We start from the raw sequence: 21,195 nt of genomic DNA, 5'->3' as shown, positions 1-21,195 counted from the left end.
TGATGAGGGCAAAAAATGGGAACAGGCTAAATTCCTCTTCTATTAATTCTTCGGAGAAATTTTAGCAGGGCTTTTTTAGGGGGTTGGAACTATATGACAACCTGTCATCTACTGCCTCCTGCTTTCAGTTCTTTTCCTGATGATTGACATTATCTCTTTCATTTGTTATATAACCATGTGATGTATCTCACTGGATGCCAACATGACAGATCCTACAGGTCCAGCAATAATATTTCTAGAAGCTTCTTTATATATCTCATAGCCTTGGCTAGCAGAATCAAGAATATTTGTCATCTACCATCTTGTCAGCCAGACAGATGGGTGAAAATTCAGTTTGACCTTTAGTATTATTTTCTAACTCAGGAGGGACATTATTGGATTCATGTGTGTTTTCTTATATATTTAAAAAATAATTAGAAATCTCTGAGGAAAATAATATAGGACAGATGGTTCTCATAGGCCAATACCATATGGGCTTCTTACTGGGGCTGTAATGACTTTTAGGGGTTATTTTGGTGGCTTTATTATTTTTTTTCATCATTACAAGATAGAATGATATATTTTTCTGACTTCCCTACTGTATTTATTAAGATACCATATAATTCTGTTATCTCTTCAATGGTGAGATTACCAAGAAAGCAACATAAAGTGCTGCAGAGGGTGGGGTTCTCTTGCTTCTCTTCTTTAGCTAGTCTAGTTGCCCCACCAATGATCTTGTTGTCAGGTTCTAAGGTTGGTAGACAGATGCCTTTGGTGCAGCCCTCTGGGAGCCTGCCTGTGTGGATGCTTTCAGATTCCTGTGATTTCTTTGTATGACTGACAGGATGAGGTTAGCTTCATATGGCAGATGTCACATGTTTAAAGGATTGTGGCCTAATCACCTCACTTCTCTGAATCTTGGTTTTATCATTTACAAAAAAAAAACAAAAAAAACAAAAAAAACAAAAAAAAAAAAACCCCAAAAAACTTTGACTAGGTGATCACCGGGGCTCTTTTTAGCCTTAGAGATCACAGAATTTCTTTCTTTGTGCTTGAAATGGCAGAAAATCTGCTTTGGGGACATCTAATAGGTTTGGCTTCCTACATGATACATTAATTCCCTCAAGAACATCCCTAAGAAGGGATTTGGTTTCTGTGCATGGTACCATATGAAAACCTCGTTTCCATTTGTCTCACTCTCATCTGTTCATTAGCTTAGGGCAAATCACCATTTTTTAAAATTGAGATGTCATTGACACATAATGGTTTATACATTTAAGGCCCATAGTGTGTTAATTTGATACATTTATATAATGCAGTATGATTATCACTGTAGCATTAGCTAATGATATGATCCAGCAATCTCACTTCTGGGTATATATCCAAATGAAATGAAAACAGAATGTCAAAAAGTTTTCTGTACTCCTGTGTTCCCTGCAGCATTATTCACAATAGCCAAGATACGGAAACAACCTAAGTGTCAACATATGATGGATGATAACGCACACAATGGAATATTATTCAGCCTTGAGAAAGAAGGAAGTCCTGCTATTTGGGACAACATGGAAGGGACCTGAGGGAATCAGGCTAAGAGACAAAAGTCAGGAAAAGAAATGTTGTATTGATGTCACTTACATTTGGAGCCTAAAAAAGTCAAACTCATAGGAACAAATTACTGTTTTAAAAACATTCCCCTTTTATGTCATTGAGCCATAGCACCATAATCTCTGTTCCATGCCATGAGTACCATGTTGGTGATACTTACACCCCCAGTTCTTATGCCTCTGGAGTTAGTAATAACCCTTCCTCTGTTCAGAAAAAGTTGTTATTCCCAAGGTAACACTTAAACCCCTTACTGTGAACACTGGGGCTTTCCTAGTCTAGCCATGAGTATCCTCCACAGCCCTCCTGACACTGACACAGCTTGTGCTCTGACTCAGAGAGGACAGACTATGTACAGAACCCAAGCTTTAGCATCCTTCGGTTTCAGAAGTGAATCACACCAGCTAATAGATGTGCAACCTTAGGTTATTGCTTAGGGGCTCTTGTAAGTCTCTGAGCTTCAGTTTCTTTCTGTGCGAAAGACAGGGATAGCTCCTTGTCTCCGGATTACTGCAAAGCTTTCTGTGGGATCATCTTCTAAAATCATATAGCACAGTATCTAGGATCTTGTATGGGCTTAAGAATTGTTAATTCCCTTCCCATTTGCTAAGCTGGGCATGTTCCTTGGGTCTGTTCCCTCTCCCACTGCAGTGGCTTTGTCCTGTCTCTTCCCTCTGAGGATGTGTCTGTTCCCTCAAGCTTTGCCTGACTATCTGCCCCCCTGGTCCTCTCAGGCACTATTCAAGTATCATCTTTTGTGAGTCCATCTGGAATCAGAGTAGCTTTTACTGGGGTTGGAGTCTGCCCTCTGTACTTCTACCTGTGTCACAGCGCTGACATTTTGCTATGCACCCTGCCACCATCTGTGACAGTAAGATTACTAAGATTGTTTGCTATGCCAAACACTGCACACAGTTCACACACAGACTTTGGCTGGCCCCACAAACCTCTATCATCTTGTTTCTGCAATTATTCCCATTTCCCAGCTGATGAGCTGGAGGCCAGGGAAGTTAGATACCATTTGGAAGCCATGCAGTCAGGAAAAGCTGGGGTGCATTCAAAGCCAGGCAGCCTGGTTTGAGGGCATGGTCTCCTGTTGGCTTGTTTCCCTCTTTCAACAACCGTTTCTGATTTCTTGGAAGGCAAGGATCCTTCCATCTCTACATTCCTGTTACCCAGCAGTGTGCTTGGCATATTGTGGGTGCCTGGTAAATGTGGCATGAATCCTTCATTCCCAGTTCAAATCTGGCCTGTGGTTTTCAGATGGGGCCTGTGTATGACGAATGCTCTCTCTTTGATCAAAGCTTGCCTAGGTTGGGCAGCCCGGGTGGCTCAGCAGTTTAGCGTCGCCTTCAGCCCAGGGCATGATCCTGGAGACGCAAGATCGAGTCTTGCGTCAGGGTCCCTGCATGGAGCCTGCTTCTCCCTCTGCCTGTGTCTCTGCCTCTCTCTCTCTCTCTCTCTCTGTGTATCTCTCATGAATAAATAAATAAAATCTTAAAAAAAAAAAAAAAAAAAAAAAAAAAAAGCTTGCCTAGCTTTTCTGAACCCTTTCCTCTACCAGGCTCCAACTTTCAGGCTTCCATGTTCATCTCTGCATTACTCTGTTTTAGGAAGCATTCCCCACCCTCAGAATCCAATCACTCTCCATATTTGGCCAAATTCCTTATCTTCCACCCTTCCCCAGTGATATCTGATCACCCTGGCCTGCATTTGGCAAGAATTTTGTTAGGTCTGTGTCATAAGAATCCTCCTACCCTCTTAGTCACTTCCCATCCACTGATCCCCTCCCTCTACTCCTTGACTATAAATTCCCACTTTTCTTTTTCTTTTTTTTACTCAGAGTTGAGCCCAATCTCTCTCTCTTGCTGCAAAAGCCTATGCATAGTTCCTTGGATAAAGGCTTCCTTACAGTCTTTAACAGTGTCAAGATATATATATATATATATATATTTTTTTTTTAATTATTTTTATTTTTATTTTTTTTTTTACCATATCTGAGACTGAACTGTCCTAATTGGATTCAAGAAAGGCAGGGCTGGGGTCTTAGATGCTCAGTGTCTGAGTTTAGGTGTCCATGTATCTCTGCATTGTCTGTCATTCAGAGACCCATCAGGTTTCCACCTAATATTCATCCCCAGCCTCACCAGTAAAGACAAGACAAGCTCAGTGCTATACTCCAAGGGTACTCAGATCCTTGAGGATTAGGATTCATTTCATATGCACCCTTGCAAGCTAATCAGTAAGTAAAACTGATCCTGCTATTTGGTCAAGGATATCCCCATGTGGTCATAAGAACCAATATTAAAATAAATTCCTAGCCTAAGTGAGATGCTCAAGAAAGAAAGCCTTCCGGGTTGCACTGTGGTTGAGTACACAAACCCACATCAGAAGGGCATGTTGGGCCAATGCTGGGATGTCCTGGAGAATGTATCTGATGCAAGACAATCCTGAATTTTATGTGTTTGTTTGACTGCATGTATTTGAAAGCATTTGCAAGTGGGGATACAGGAAGATTTTTAGATATTTTAGAATGATGATTAATGTCTTAAACAGTGGTAATTAAGAGAGAAAAGCACAAAGATCATTTGCTGAGAGTCAGATGTTCCCCAGACCCTCCTCTGCTTTTCAGTTTGCTTGCCTGCCTGGGGCTACTTTCCTCTTCTCGTTCTTGTGTGCCTGGTGGACAATCCATGGGGCAGAGAAAATCCCTTGTTTATGTACACAATGCCTGGCCTGGAGACACTGCCTTTTTTTTCTCTCTTCTTTTTTTGCAGTTCTTGATTTCAATTTGTGCTTTCTCTACAGCTTTTATCCTAGGGCCACTGGAGAAGAATAAGAAGCAAGAGCTTCCTTTGTCATTGGACAAGAATGAAAACACAAAGGGAAACATAAGGCAGCCCCAGAAGCTTTTCCCCTTAAACCAGCTTGACAAATTCATAATAAAGCTGGTGGGAGAATGGAAGTGCTTCCCTGAAACTGCATTTTCTGGCCCGACAATGGCAGGACATGACATTGGTCCAATGGTAAAAGGGAGTGTTAGTCCAGGGCCCATCTACTGTCATATTATATACTACCCTGCAGTGAATACAGTTTGGAAGAGTTTTTTCTTCTTTCAAACTCTGATGCGATTGATTCCAGGAAAGCACAATTCAGTGTATCAGCTCCATTGTTTCCTCTAAACTGAAGTAATCCCCTTTTCTCCTCCTTGGGCCAATATGAACACACACAGCCCTTTGAATGGTTGTTTATTCTCCTTGATGCTTCATTGCGCAAGCCCTAGCTGCTAACCATCCCAGGGTCAAAACTCTTAGCATAAAAAATTTCAGGCCAGGATGTCAGGACTATTGACTTACTGGAGCATGTCTGTTGAGGAGAGATGGCTTTCATCCCACATGCAGCAATTCTTTCTCCCCTCTCCCTTAGAGTTGTTTTTCTGCCTCAGGTCATGTGCTCCAGGTCATAGGCATATATGTCAGATGTGAAAACATTTGGGGGAGAAATAGAGATGCAAACGTGATCAAAATCAGGAAGCTGTGATGGAGGCCATGAGAAAGTTCTAACTAGGCTAATAAGGACTAAAGAGACAAAGGTCATTTCTGACTGGTGTGACCCAAGAAAACTTTAAGGATGAGACCAGGATTTGGTCTGAATATTGTGGGGTAGTTCGCATTTCAATAGAGCAGTGGGGTAGTGGGAGGGGCACGAAGCAGAGCATGGTAAAAGACAAGAAGAAAAAAGTAAGCATGGAAACCATCACGTACAAATATTCAGTTTCGCCAGAGCACTGGGTGAAGGGAAGGTGACTCATGAAGCAGCCTAGAAAGGAAGGTTGAGGCCAAGCTGTGAACGATCTTTGGGTTTAAGGGATCTGGACAGAATTCAGTATACCTAGGCCTGGTGCCAAGCACTTTATACAAGTTACGTTGTTAATCCTCAAGTCAACCCTAGGAGGCTCAGAGATTAAATTAATCACCCAAGAGCGCTTAGGGGAACATGACAGTCAAGATGAGATCTCAGGTCTATGCAGCTCTAAAGGCTGTGCCCCGAGCCGCTCTAGGCTGTCTTGCTGAAATCAAATGCTATCAGATGCAAATTAATCTCAGGCTGGGGATTAGAGTTGGGGTCCAACATCAGAGCCTTTGCAGCAGACTTGAGATGGATAACCAGGGGGGGCTCTGTGATGGGAACGAGGGGGCTGCTGGAATCGCAAAGTGGGTTGACATTCAGGGGTCAAGAATCAGGGAGGAAGCAAAGATGACTCTTCGTTTTTCAGCCTCGGGGCTGACAGCATGAGGTTGCTCTTAACAGGAACAGAAGCCACGATGATTTGGGGGAAGATGGTGAGTTTATCCATAACTTCTATCCTTTCTGACTCCCAAGCTGAGTGGAGGAGAAGGGCAGCCCCTGCCAGGCAGGGGCGGCTGGGGACAGTGCTCTGCCCTCCAGTGAAACCCAAACTCTTATTAGAGTCTCTGCTGCCCACAGGCACTGCAAACCTTTGCACTGGCGACCAGAAAGAATGACGTGCTTGTCCAGGCCTCTCGCTGGAGCTCTCCCATAGCCCTGCGGAGGTTCTGAAGCGGGGACAGGGAAGAATTTGGCAAACCCAAGAGCTGCCAAGAGCTTTTAAGGGTAGAGTTGCTGCGGGGGTAAAGTGTGTGTATGTGGAGAACCCCAAGGAAACAGAATCTCTCATCAAATGGCTCTCTTTTGCTCTGCAAAACTGTAGGGAGGTTTTGCGCACATCTGCTTGCCTATCGTGGCAAAAGGAAGCTAGGTGTGCACATGCACGTGTGCACACACACACACACAGTGGTTTTATGAGTCATGTGACTAGGCAATGTTAAATATGCCAACCGTTGTCCCAGAAGGCAACTCTGTACCAATCGGAGTGTGATTCTCTTGGGTGACAGAATGGACTTTTTAACTGGTATTGCCTTTTCCACAAAGAAAAATGTTCGACTTTGTATTTATCTCATCAATCAACTGCCAGCATTTTTTCACCCACCCCCCGCTACATTGATCGTCCACTTAGACAATGGTGTCTATCCTGTTTAGAGATATAAAGGATGGAGTGTTCCACCGAAGCAAATTTTCTAGTTAAGTACGGATTATCCCTTAAAGCCAAGTAAAAACACGTTAATTCTCTTGGGTGGAAACTTGTCTAATATGGAATGGACACATTTGTCTTCTTAGACTACATTAAGTAAAATGAAAATTCATTTTTTTTTTTCATCTGGCATGATTTAGCGATGTTCTCATTGACAGGGAAGGTAGGCCTATTTGGCCCTATCTAAATGGCTCAGCCTTCTCATGTTTAGAGATCCTGTATCTGCTATTTATAGATTCTGGACACTCCGTCCAACTCTTCTGACAATGCTCATTCATTATGCCTTCCTGCTTTCTGGCTGCAAAGGGCAGGAAAACCAGGCTACGCTGGAGCAGAAGAGTGCGGCTTTCGGTGGCATTTAGTGCCCATGACCATGTGGGATTTAGTGCACAGATTATTTGATACCAATGCTGACATTCAGATAAGTCTTTTTTTGTTTGTTTGTTTCCATTTCTTATTTCCCAGTTCAGAGCAGTTGAAATTTCTGTATAAGAGATCTTTAGATAAATTAGGTATTGTCATGGGTTTTTTTTGGCAGGCACATTTTCTAATTAATTTTATTTCAGCTCCTCCTGTTCCTCCCTGCTTAGGGAATAAGGAATTTAACATTTCTAGACTCTTAAGGAGAGCAGCTGCTAAGTGAAATCAGCACATCTGCCTAAAGTGGGAATGGAAGTGAGCCCTTCATAATAACGGCAGCTGTGGGGTGCAGGCGCGCCTCTAAACACGATATACATATGACTCTCATGGAATCTTCCCTATTACCCTTAGTGTCCTCATTCCTGTTTTCCAGTAGAGATACCTGAGACTTGAGAAAGTCAAGTAACTCAACTCAAAGTCACAGAGCTGGCATTCCCATGCCCTGCTCTCAGACACAACCCAGCCTAAAGGCGTCCCCACTCATTCTGCCAGATGGCTCATTAGAATGGCCTGGATTCTATGGTGGGGGGGGTGAGCAGAAGAACTACTGGCAGCCACACTGAGGTCGAGGTAGTGTTCCACAGTTGATGCCCATGGCCACGCAGATCTGCTGGAAGAAGGGCTGGTGCTGCAGAGCCCTACAGCCCGATGGCTCCCAAGCCCCCTGACCAGCTACTCTATCATGGGAGCCTCATCTCCCCTTGTTGGGGGGCAGTTGCCTACTCAGTGAGCTGGAAGGAAAAGAAAAGCTTGGCAGAAAGAAAGAATCATGGTGGCTGGCCCATCTCCCTAGGGTTCTCTAAAGGTCGCAATTCATCTCTTATTACCTGGAAAACCACCAACTCAGAGGAGAGGGGAAGAAGAACCCGATTCCACAGAAAGACACGGTTTCCACTCAGCCTTGAACTTCCTCTCTATGGTTTTGGCAAGAGCACCCACTGGTTGGCCAGATCATCCCAGACAGGTGTTATCTGTCACTGATCAGCAGCTCTTTTGGACTTTGCTTTTTGAACAGAGAATTCCCTTCGGTGCCCAACAGAAGAATGGGCATGGAATAAAGCAAGCTGCTAAAGAAAGTCAAATTCCCAAAAATAGGCATGGGAGCATGGCATGCAGAGGTGTGTATTTTTAGCTAGCAATTATAAAGCTACTGCATTTAATTGAGGCGACAGTGGTGCAAAGTAGAATGTCACTATTTCCTGTCCAGCACCTGTCTTTGAGTCGGCTGCTCTGCCGTTCACTTCTGGACATCAGTGAGAGACGCTTCTCTGCCTTTTAACCTCTTCCTTATCGGCCCATTGCCATGAAACACCACATAGCTTAAATGATGTACTTGTAGATGCATGGAAACATTCAAGGAACATTGTAATGCTGAGTCCCTTTCTCGTACAAACCCTGCATTTCTTTCAGTTATATTTTTCTCCTTTATTCCTTCCTCCCAGAAATATTAAGGCATCCTGCAAGGACTTAGAAATATATATACACACACACACACACACACACATTTATGTATATATGTGTATATATATCTGTGTATATATACACATATACACAGTGTATGTACACATAAACACTGTGTATATATGTGTATATATATATATTTAAAAACTCCTAGTTAACATGTGCATGCACACATACTACCAAATTTGATGGTATATATAGACTATATTTAATAGTCTATATGGTACATATAGACTATATTTAATAGTCTATATAAATATATAATAGTACAATAGCTAATAATCAATAATTAATATGTGCATATATATACACACATATTTACTAGGAGTCTTTAGGTAAAATATTAACTAGGGATCTTTAAAGTGTCACTGCACAGTTGCTTGCACCATGACCCACTTAAAGGCTACTAGTCAATATGTAGCAGATACACACACACAGGTATTGTATATAATATATTCATGCATACCTACACATGCCTAGGAATATATCTATATTATCTATATCTGTATACGTTCATGTACTGTGCCTGCCTTTAGGATCACTTTCTCTTTATCTCCTGTTTTGGATAACTGAGAACATACAATTTAATTCACACTTTAGACTAAAGTTTAGTGACACTGTGGTTCTACATAGATATTTGTTTCTATGGAATTGGAACTATAGCTTAGGGTAAAGCTCAGTTCAAAGATTAAAAACTACCATTTTAGGGGCACCTGGATGGCTCGGTGGTTTAGCATCTGCCTTTGGCTCAGGTCATGATGCCCGGGCCCTGGGGTAGAGTGCCTCATCGGACTCCCGGCCTGCTTCTCCCTCTGCCTATGTCTCTGCCTTGCTCTATGGGTCTCTTGTAAACAAACAAACAAACAAATAAATAAATAAATCTATCTTTAAAAAATAAAAACAAACAAATAAATAAATAAATCTATCTTTAAAAAATAAAAATAATCTATCTTTAAAAAACTAGTTAAAAGAATAAATACAGTTTCACAAAACAAGAAGAATGTGCCTGAGATATATTCTTTTTTCTGGCCATAGTGGTCCATAGCAAGAAACAAAAGAATATTTTGGCAGCTAAGTGAAGCTTAATTTAGCCATGGGGAAAAAATTTAAAATTAGTGGGTCCCTGAAATTTTGAACAAAATGAAAATTAGTGGGTTTATATTAGGTACAATGGGCAATTCTAATTCCTTGAAAGGGAACTGGGTTTTATTTTTATTTACCACTTAGAAAAGAAAAACCTGGGTTTTATTAGGTAGTAGAGCCTATTTCAGAACATGACACCATTAGTGTCTCTTCCTAATTATACCGTTAATCTGAAACAGTAGGTAAGGCCAAGTTCATGGACACTATAACTCCATGAGACTAAGACCTGATAGAAGTGAGGCAGTCCCTAGAATAAGTCAGGCAATGGGAAGAATTTTTTTTTTTTTCCAAAAGAAGAAATATCATGTGAGTGACAAATCCTTTACTTACTCAAGACACTATCTTATCAAGTATCACTCATCAACTTTTAAAAAAGGCCGCTAAGGCTCAGTTGGTTAAGCATCCAACTCTTGATCTCAGCTCAGGTCTTGATCTCAAGGTCATGAGTTCAGGCCCTGTGTGGGGCTCCACCTAGGGTGTGGAGCCTACAAAAAATAAATAAGTAAGTAAGACAACTAAAGCATGACCATCATGCCTCTAAGAATGAACGAGGAAGACAGCCCATGGCCACTAGCATCCCTGATGCTGCGAAAAAAAGAGGAGGCTCGTGAATATTTTCCCGGTTGTTTGGTTTTTTTGAGTCCTTCTGTCAGGCTAGTTCAATTTCTCTAAGAATTTCCAGATGTGACAGGCAGTCAACAGCTTTGCTCGGTATGACAGGTTTCATTTCAAGGAGTCCAGCTTGTAATTTCAAGTAGACTGGCTACTGGTAGAGGTCTAATCAACTCAAGTTTTCGATTGCTTTCAAGCCCTGCTTCATTGAACACACTAAGCAGTGACAGAACCACCCAGGCCTATGTGGCAAAGGCTGGGAAAGAACTTGAAAGTCCCTTAAAGCAGAAGGATATTTTTGCCATTTTCTGAAACAAGCATTCTAAATGTACCTTTTCAAAGTGATCGATCCCATACTTTCTGATATGCAAGAGGAAAGGAGGTATTTCTGGAACTGGGATAGAATCCAGGGGGAAGACTTCATCTTTATCACTAGTAACTTACTTATGCTGACTTGTGAAAGAATTTTGGATGCTCCTGCTTTCACTCCAGCTCAGTTTTTTGTTGGGTTTTACCTACAGCTTTTTAAATGGTCAGGTTTTTAACTTTTAGAAATATTTGACTAAATGTCAATCCAAAGAAGTTAAAAATAGCATTCCACATTTTACACTGACACACATCTAATACACACATTATATATACACATTAAGCAATATGCTAACTACACACATGGAATTTTCCAGAATCGTTCCTATTTCAAATATTCCATCCAGTTGGTAGTTCACATCCAAAGCCATTTAGTCTAGATCTTAGTGTTGAAACTATGATTTCTCGACCCATATGATCCACTGTGTTGATCCTAAGGTAAAATTCAGATTTTGATTTAGTAGATATTTTCTGAACACCTTCTCCAGATGCAAGGTTGATGCTTCAATTCATTTATTTCTTATTTACTGAAATAAGAGGACTTTTATTATGTGGGATATGGCATATTATTTTTTCCTGACTGGCCTCAGCAATGCATGCTGGATGGATTGCAACACTCTTGAATAAAATATTTGATGCATAGAACCTTCTAGAGAAATACATTTTTATAAGTTTCAACATAGAATACTATTATATAACATAAATTTGTTATAACATTGTATTTTATCATGAAATAACGTGTTACAGATAATATAATAATAGGTGGCCATACAATATTTTGTGCCATTTAATGGGCTCTGTGGCCTTGAGCATGTCATCTGTTTTACAGATGATGACACTGACAAGATTATGAATCACTAAATTTTACCTCTGAAGCTAATAATACATTATATGTTAATTAAATTGGATTTAAATTTTTTTAAAAAAGATTGCTTTCATAGGTTGTTGTGAGAAAAGTGAATTAATATGCATAGCACAGTCAGAAAGATCATGACAAAATCTTGGAGAAACTGAACTAGCTTGATAATGGGCTCCAAAAACCCAGCCACCTAGAAAAGTGTTCGGTAAATGCTGTTGCTATTATAGTTTTTATTTAAAGCCCTGATTTCCCCTGTAGTACACTGAATGGGTTGATTTAATCTCAATGATCCCTACAGTTTCTTTTTCTTGCTGTGGTGTCCTTTAACTCCCTATGGAGTAACTCATAATCCTAGCTAAGTGGGCCACGGTAGCTAGAATAACTGTCCTGTGTCTGTGTTTGTTTTTTGTTTTTTGTTTTTTTTGTTTTTTTAAAATGCCAGAATGATGAGATGATCAGGTAATTTCCCCTGGGGCTTAAATACTTGGTCTAACTTTGAATGCTTTGGGATCCAGAAGGACAGAGACCCCCGCTCCGCCTTAACAGGCAGCAGAACAGCTTGTCAGTTGGTTGTTTTAGCTCCCTGGAGGCTCATTCTGACACGGCAATTTTATGTTATAAATTCTGGAGAATGTTTGGCCAGGCTGAGGGCCAGTTGTTCCAACAACTGCTACTGTAAATCCTTCATTCCCCAAGTAGTTACTCTTTCTCAAGTCAGAATAAATGATAGTCATGGGGGCTGTAAACTACTTAAAATTAGGCTTTGAGCTAGTGAGTATGTCCTCTCCTGAAAAATAATTTTTTCCCCACATTTTCCAGTATCTTGGCTCCTCCAAACTTTAAGGGTTCTATTTCTTCCTCCCAAATGCATAGGAAAAGTAATTTAGAAAAATACTGGTGAGAGACAAAGCAGTTAAGAAGAAATGGATGTTTTTTGTTTTCTTATTTGCTTTAGAGAATTGTCCAGAAAAGAAAAAAAAAATACTGTTCATCAATAGTTCGATTTCAGTCATGTTTTACCAAATGAACCACTTCTGATCAGACATAGATTTATTGGTAACACCACTTGCAAAACCATTCAAAAGGAAAACAAAGACAAAAAGAGAACTAGAGCATATGTGAGAGGAGGAGTAAAGGGGGATTCTCTGGTGATTCTAGTTGGTTTCTACCTCTGTTCCTGACATAGTCTTAATTGCATATTAAGAATAAAGACGAACTATTCAATAACTATTGACTTTTCAATAATAGGTCATTGTTTTGTTGGTCAACAGCTGGTATGGAGATAACCTTGCTAGTTGAATTATACTCAGCAAACAGGAGACTTACAATGGGACTTTCTCCAGGGTAAGTGTCAGAGCCACGTTCATGGAGAATGCAAATTCAATCAAGCTAAGACTGGCAGGAATACATCAGTGATAGGCTGCATTCATCACCGATGTCAAGTGTTGGCTGGGTCTTCATATTTCTTTTTGTTCATGATTTCTTCTTATCCTATGGCTCCTTCACATGGACTGCATATGCAGGGGATAAAGGTTCTCTAGTAGGTTTTGACTAAGGTCAAATCCCACCATGTCTAACATGACAATGCCCAACTCGGCAAGTTGCCCAACAAAATGTTTTGACATTACATGAATTAAAATTAATTATATAAACTTCATGACTGAAAAGGTCCAATAATAAGGCCATTTCTGCATTATCATATTTAACAATCATCCTTTGTTCAAATGCTAGAATATTGGGCAGTTTTCAGTAGGTGCTCATAAACCGTATTCACGTGCAATTTTAATGGTGAGGAAGGCTTTGTTAAGGTAGACGTGGTGTTGGCATGCTACTAAACCCAAAGGTTTTTCAAGTATTTCAATAGGGTCATAACATTGATAATTTGTAACTTTGATAATAGGATGACCACAAAGTGAATTCTTGCCCAGACAGATATCTTACAGAAAATGAGTTTGAGAGCCATGGTGGAAAGGAAAGAAGCTACTGGTAGCACTGTCTCTGTTATCCTTATAACCAGACATCTACTCTCTTCTGAAAGTATGGGTAGGAGGGCTTAGGTGCACGCTTTATGTCTTTTCCTGACTTTAAAATTTAACCTAATGTTTTTGGTAGGGGAATCCCACTGTGAAATAATGAATGATTTTAACCTTAAAAACTGTATGTTTATGAATTATATAAAACAATGCAAGTGTTTTAATGCTAAACAAAAAACCTCATTGTCCAAAAAAATATATTTATATAAATATAATTACTATGGTGTTTCAAACAAATCTGGAAACTTACATATAGGGAAAAAACTACCTTAGAAGGAAATTTAACAAAAGTCTTTGGTGGCTTTTGGGGCTGTGGGTAATATTGTTCCTCCTTTTATTTTGTGGTAGTCTCTAAATCAATAATAAACTTACTTTTAATCACCATGTATTGCTTTTACAATGGAAAAAATGAACTGGGTCAAAGCTATGTTCATACTCAAGTTCAAGATGGTTATTCACCGAGAGATGTGAAAGTAATTCAAATAGGGAAGAAGACTCTGACCCTGTAAAGGAATCATGGAACCCAAGAAAAGCAGTGCTGGCTGAGACCCAGAGGTCATTTAGATTGTGTATTCCATGTGATCAAGCCATTGGGAGGTGAGATTTTTAGGCTGGAGAGTTAAAAGCCAGTCCATACATCAGTAGAGAGAAGTGGAAAGTACTCAAAACGTTTACTCAATCAAGTCTGGATTCAAATCTTGAAGCTGCTACTTAACCTTCCCTGTTCTCTTGGGCAAATCACTTACCCTCTCTCAGCTTTAAAGAGGAGAGAGGACAATAATATCTAGTTGTTAAGGTGGTTTTTAGATTTAAATGAAAGAGAGGGAATATTTATAATTTACTAGTATCTCATAAGCACCCAGTAAATGCTCTCTTTTAAATATTATTATTTCAATCTCTTTGATTTCTCAGTGGCCTCTAGGCCAAAAGTATTTCAGTGTCATTTCTCTCGGGTTTAAAAGAGAATGAAGATAATTACCAAAATCTCCACCCTGCCTCTTCCAATACTGAAGAGGGTAAACATTTAAAGTCACAGAATTTTTTTATGGACAAGAGTTATTGTGATACCATCCCTTGATCTTGGTTCTCCAGCCTCCCCAGTTTTTTTTTTTTTTTTTAAGTTGTAAAATTCCTCCAAAGCATTTTTTAGTCTCACATGTTTCTACTCCTTGCAAGTCTCATTCTCTCTTGAATGTGCTGCATTCAGGATTTTCTTCTATACCACCACTGAAACTGTACTTCTCAAGGTCACCAACAAAATCCATCCTGCTAAATCTGGTGGCAAGTCTTTAATCCTGGTGGTACTTGATATATTAGCGCAAGATCATTGCCTCTTCCATTCCGTATCTTTTTTATTTCTTTACTATCCCCTTCCCCACTGGCATGCACGCTGTATGAGGATTGGTACTGCTGTAATCTGGGCCCTTTGAATACTGCGGGGTATGTGGCAGGCACTCAAGAAATGAATGAAAAACTGCAAAAATAGTTTGTCGAACAGAAGAGTATTGCAGGTAACAGACTTTAGCTTGCTCTGTGTGATTTAGAACGTTCCAACCTGCCCACCCCATGGATGCCACTAGCATTTCCCGCATACCTTCTGGACTTCTGTTCAATGCTCAAAATTTATTGGCATGTGTGATGATTTGGCTTTAAAAAAAGATGCATTTCCTGCTTGGATTTTCCCGCAGTGAGCTTTCTGCATATGCCCATGTTTATTTGTGTACAATGTGTGCTGTGCTTGGCATCTGCTCTGCTTCCCGCCCCTTTGTGTGCCCGTGCCCACAGGGCATCTGGGAGTTTGCCGGCATATTATAAGGAGGTTTGGAAAATTCTGCGCTCTGAGCCCTCTGACTTACCCTTTTGGGGCTGAGAAGGCTACCAAGCACCGCTAAGCTGGCAGAGTGACAAAATCAACCCACACAAGGAGATAAAACAGCTGCAGTGGGGACGGAGATCTTCTGAGGACCAATGAAAGAGGAAGACAGGGATTACGGCTCCTGGATGGCAGATGGTTGAGGTCTGGTTGGAAATCGGGTTGTCGAGAAACATTTTGTCTTAGGCAGAGCTGGAACAGTGGCATTTAAAGCCACACAAAGGCCAGTGATGGGTCCTGGCAATCTCAGGCTCTGCTGGAGTCAGGGTGGGGTCCTCTCCTTCATCATCATGCCCCCATTTTTGTCCACAATGGAACTCGCAGTCGGCCCCTGGGAGTCCTGAGTTTGGGATGCCGGTGGGTGTGTTATCCGGGCACAGTGGCCCTTTCCAGAGCATTCCGCCACTGTAGGGGCAGCTCTCTGCAGGTGCAGGTGCTGAGGATGGTGTATGGAGGGACTGGAAATATAGAGAGATTTCCAGAAAGCCCTGGAAAAGGAGCTTGCTGTTCAAAGTGACTTCCTGACTTCAAGGCTTCCAGAAAGCACTATCTCTGACAGGGATCATTTCTGTGTTTCCTGCCAGTGAATGTGCATGTTTTTGGCAATGTGAGATGGTGGCGTGGGGAGAAGGAATGAACAACTACAAGGGGAGGAAGAGAGATAAATGAGACGCATTGTTGTTCCAGTCTTTGGAAAGGTTACTCATCCTCCCTGATACTATGTCTTTTTTTTGCTGCCTGTCCCAACCCCACCCCATAGAGACAGAGCCAGAGGGTGAGAAAAGCAAAAGCTTTGGAATTAGACACATCTGTGCTTGAAGGCTGGCTGTTTCAATTATGATGCTGGCTTAGGCAAGAAACCTAATGTCTTAAGCCTTAGTTTCTTAATCTGTGAAATTGGAGAAATAACACCTATCACATAGTGTTATTTTGAGTTTCAAATGAAATATATGTGCAACGTGCCTAGCAGAGGGTCTGAAATAGAGTCCTCCCTAAATAGTAGTTGGAAAAAAAAATAAAAGGGCAGGGGGAGAAAAAATACAGTATCAAATATGGCAGACCTGGGCTGTGTGTATGAATTTATTCAGCAGACATTTAAATCAAGCATCTACTTTCTATCTAGCGATGTGTGACACGCTGGACGAGACATGTCTTCAGGGAGTCTAAAAGTGCAGACACAAACACATGCGAACACAAATAAATGGGAGAAGTGCACAGGGTGGCAAGCGCCATCACAAAACAAACAACAGAGGGAAAGGGGGAAGAGCTTTACATAGGGTGGTCAGGGAAGGCTTCCTGGAGGAGGGGGTGTTCAAGCTGAGTATGAAAAATGACAAGAGCCAGCCACGCAAAGTCTAGAGGGAAAGAGTTTCAGGCAGAAGGAAGGGTACAAGCAAATGCCAGAGACCAAAGAAACCCAGAGTGGCTGAGATGAGAGACCAGTGCCACAGCAAGGAAACACACGGGTGTAAGTCCTGGCAGTCATTCTCAGGGAAAACCTCTTGAGAGTCTATCATTTCCCCCCTGCACCCTGCACCCCGTGCCCCTGGAAGTGCCACTTTGTAATGAGATCTCTCCCTTTGTTACCAGCCTGTCCTCTACAGATTTGGAAAAAAAATGGTGCTACTTCGTTAAGGTGAGGTAGCCTGCCCCTGTTCAAATCCCTGGCATTTGATGGTTTGTTAGTGTTGTTAGCTGACAGGATGGTGTGGTTCTGGAACGTTCTGTTGTTCTCCACTGGCTCCATGGGTGGGGGAACCTGATGAAAGGACTCACACTCTGCTCTTGGCATTTGTGCAGCCCCTGCTGGAATTGACTGGTGGAATTTGTGTTTCTCCCCCCAAGCCAGGGCCCTGTGGAGGTTAACATGCTGCCAGGAAAAATCCAACCTTATTTCCTGGGCCCCAAGTCAGCCTACCTCCAGGTGAGGCGGAGAGCTGCAAGCTCCCTATCTTCTGGGTAGAAACCACCCTGGCTCCTACCTAGAATGAGGTTGGTGGGCAGTGGCGAGGGAACTTTATTTCACCCATGTCAGAAGTAGGGTAGTTGTTTTTGCTTTTTTGTGGGTTTTTTGTTTGTTTGCTTTCATTTTTGTTGTTATTGTTGTTTTTTGTAACTGGTTTTGATTCACTTTCTTTTTCTTGTATAAAGTATGTGGTGGCCACAGCTGGAGCCTGGGTCAGTGAATGTCAGTGAATTCCTGAGAGGGAGACTTGGTGAACACAGTTTGTTTTCTGAGGTCAGGGTGAGACGGCTGTAGGTGTTGGGAATGGCATCAAAAGTGGCCTTTGCAAAGTTGCACAGGGTGGCAGTGTGGCCCCTGGCTGAGTTTTAGCAGTCATCTATACCGGCCATCATCAGTAGCTTCTTGGGCATAGGAGCTGAGGCACAGTGCCAGTGCCCCTGTGGTCAGAGGTGAGGTGCACAAGCACAGCCACAGCAGCTGGTCATCATGCTTGGGACAATGTGGGCCTTATTGATCTTGTTTTCCAAGTAGCCTCACCACATAGGTGGGTGGAAAGCTTGACCAGGATCATGGCCCCACGGATGGCAGTGGCCCTCTCCCTGGAGCACTTAACACCCAGACCCATACGCCCGTAGTCCTCTCTGATGGCAATAAATGCCTTGAACCTGGTCCACTGGCCAGCACGGGGCTGCTTTTGCACCAGCATAGTCTTCAAAACCTTCAGAGATACCCCAGGAAAAAAATCAGTGATCTCAGATTCCTTAACGGGCAGGAAGAAGAAATATATCTCCTCCAGGACTTGATCTTCATGTCCTTCGCCAGGCGGCCCAGCTTGGTGACAGGATCCACTCCTTGCCTTTGGCCCACTCAGAAGCCACTGTGGTCTCCCATCCCAAGGTCCCGGGGTCCCTAGACCCTCCCACCACATCAATGTCATCTGACACTTGGTGTTTTCTCAGAGAAGAAGCAGGGAAATGGTCTTTGAATGGACGATGGTAATGAGTGGGAGGGCAGGAGGAGCCCCGACCATGCCACTTATCAGTTGACTGATCTCAAGTCAGTAAAAATAGGGAGGACATTCTGTCTCTTAGTGTTGTGGGGAAGATAAAATTACAAAGCAACTGGCAGGCTAGGGATTAATATACTCCTCGTCCTCCACTTCCTTTCCTTCTCTGCTCTCTAGGAGGTGGCGACACCTTTTTCTTCCTGTCTGTCCTTGATCACTGAAGGGGTCATTGCGAGCATATACAGAGCCCTTGGGGTGGTAGTGAAGTCCCCCAACTTCTGAACACCTGTTAGAAGTCATGGCCAAGCACTTGGAGAATGGGATCCCAGTATAGACAGTTCCCAGCTTTAATTTACGATTTTTCGGCTTTATTCTGGTGTGGAAGTGATTTGCATTCAGTGGAAACTGGATTTTGAATTTTGAATATGGATCATTCTGGGCTGGTGATATATGTTAGGACAATTTCTTGTGATGCAGTCCCAGCTCCTGGTCAGCCCTGCAGTTATGAGGTCAACAACCAGTATGCTGACAACCATTCTGAATCCATACATTCTGTTTTTCACATTTGGTACACTATTCCAGAAATTACATGAGATATTCAACACTTTACTATGAAGTAGGCTTTGTGTTTGATGACTTTGTCCAACTGTAGGCTATTGTGTTCTGAGCACGCACATGATAGGCTCTGCTAAGCTGTGATGTTCAGCAGGTTAGCTGAATTAAATGCATTTTTGGCTTAATAATATTTTCATTTTATGATGGGTTTATCAGGGTGTAACCCCGCTGCAAGCAGAGGAAGATATGTATTTAAAATCAAGTTGATTGTGGCCAATTTCACTTAATTATGCTTTTTCTCTGTTCCAGCCTCCCACCAGGCCTGTTCTTAATATATCATGACACTTCAGTTGGTGGCATCTTTGGAAAATGAGGAGTTTCATATAGGTGAAATTTTGTTTTACAAAAAAATTAAGCCCATCTCCTTGTGACAAATTATACCACAATTATCTAGGCTCAAAGGCATAGAAAGACATAGAACTGTAAGTAGTAATGGTGCAGAAGCAGGTATTCTCTTCTGTGAGAAAGCTTTTACCATCTTTCAGACTCAGGCCACATCCCAGGCCAATGACATGAGAGTCGCCAGGGGTGGGATCCAGGCTTGTGTGTTTAAAGCTCCCCAAGTGATTCCAACATGTGGCCAATGTTGGAGCCTCTGTCTGCCCTGTGTTTTCCCAACACCTCGAACCTCTATGTTTCTGTGGGTTATGTGCCTATGTTTCTATAAATTAAAAAAAAAGGAAGGAGGAGGAGTACAAGAGGGAGGAAACTACAGTTGTGTGGCCACCAGAGGCCGGTGCTGTGGTCCACAAGGATGGGGATCAGGGATATGTTAGCCATGTCATTAGGGAAATAAAGAAGGAAGATTAGCTCCAGAGTGAGCCTGAGCCCTGGCTGCAGTTGATCATAAGCCGTGGAACTGGGCAGGAGCATAAAGAAAACACAAGAGAGAAAAAGACCAGATGAGAAGGAGAAAAAACAACGCAAATCAGTTCTGAAATAAAGGAGGAGATTGGCAGGCACGACATTTAGATTGTCTTTGAGGGAGAAAATAGCCAAGTAGAGCAGATAAAAATCAAAGATAAATGATAGAGATGATAGCGGCAGTGATCATCTTTATGCGGTGTATGTTTGTCCTCCTCGATCAGGGTAATTTTATCCGGTCAAGGCTGGGGTTTGGTGAAAGCAGATAATACATTGGGAGAATGGTCTATTGGGTGACACGTGATCTGCCTCAGGCTAATGGCCCCAGGCCGAAACCTTGGGATTTGATGAATGTATTCATTTACTGGGCATCACACCTAATAAGAAGAAGCATAAATACTAATATAGATGGAAATGTGGGTGAATGAGTTCACATGACAGGAGGTACTGTATACACATTGATTAGCAAGGAAGGGAGAACAGAAAGCATCCTGCTTTTCGACACCCGGTTTACAAATAACCTGCGTTCTCCAACCTCTCTTGCTCCTTCCCATTTAATTTCCCCTCCACCCTTCTGCAAACACTACGGTTTCCAACCACACCAAAGCATACAGGTTCGAGGGCATTCCATGGGATCCAAGCAGTGGGAAGAAATAAATACTTTGGGAACCACCTGTGCCCCTTGGAGCTGTAATTTTCAAACTTGAGTTCTACAGCCTTTGGTCAAAGGAAGTGTCACTGGGAAGGGTTAGAAAACTCAAGATAAATTAAAAAGAGAGAAAGGTTAAACCAGCGTCTGTTAACGCTTTTTCTCCTTGCATTTAGCTGTGAAGGAGATGCTGGAGGAAGCAGAGTCTGGAAATGATGTGAATCCGAGGCTTCTGGGGTGGGGTGGAAGAGGGAGGAAGAAGGAACAGGTTCTAAAATGCGAATACATGAACAATTTTGTGACTAGGGTCATCCTGTCCCAGAGAAGGGGATGACAATCTTTTTCTTCTTTGGAAGTACACTTCCTGGTTTCCTGTTCTTAGTCTCTTTATAGCAAACCAGAAGTTTGCTCTATTATTTACATTGCTTTATGAGACAGTGGGTTCTGAGCTGTAAATAGATCTTTGGATCATAGCCCAATTACAAGCTGTGGGCTTCCTGAAATGCATGATTGACTGTTTAGCATGGAAGAGCTTACGTGTACAGGAACTGTTAATGAGAGACGTGGAGGTGCACACAGTTAGAAATTCCTTGGAGGTTAAATGTTCATTCAGATGGGGTATCTCTGAGGGACT

The 21,195-nt window shown here is 42.0% G+C and overlaps 1 protein-coding gene across 10 annotated transcripts in view; it reads right to left on the bottom strand.

The window, feature by feature from the left end:
- Positions 1-21,195, bottom strand: part of TRPM3 (transient receptor potential cation channel subfamily M member 3) — a 492,032-nt gene that overhangs the window by 130,814 nt on the left and 340,023 nt on the right. The window lies entirely within an intron of this gene.

This window comes from Canis lupus, chromosome 1, assembly GCF_011100685.1.
Source record: "Canis lupus familiaris isolate Mischka breed German Shepherd chromosome 1, alternate assembly UU_Cfam_GSD_1.0, whole genome shotgun sequence".
Taxonomy (NCBI): Eukaryota; Metazoa; Chordata; class Mammalia; order Carnivora; family Canidae; genus Canis; species Canis lupus.
The sequence above is the reverse complement of the archived record's forward strand: the minus strand, read 5'-3'. Positions and strand labels throughout refer to the sequence as shown.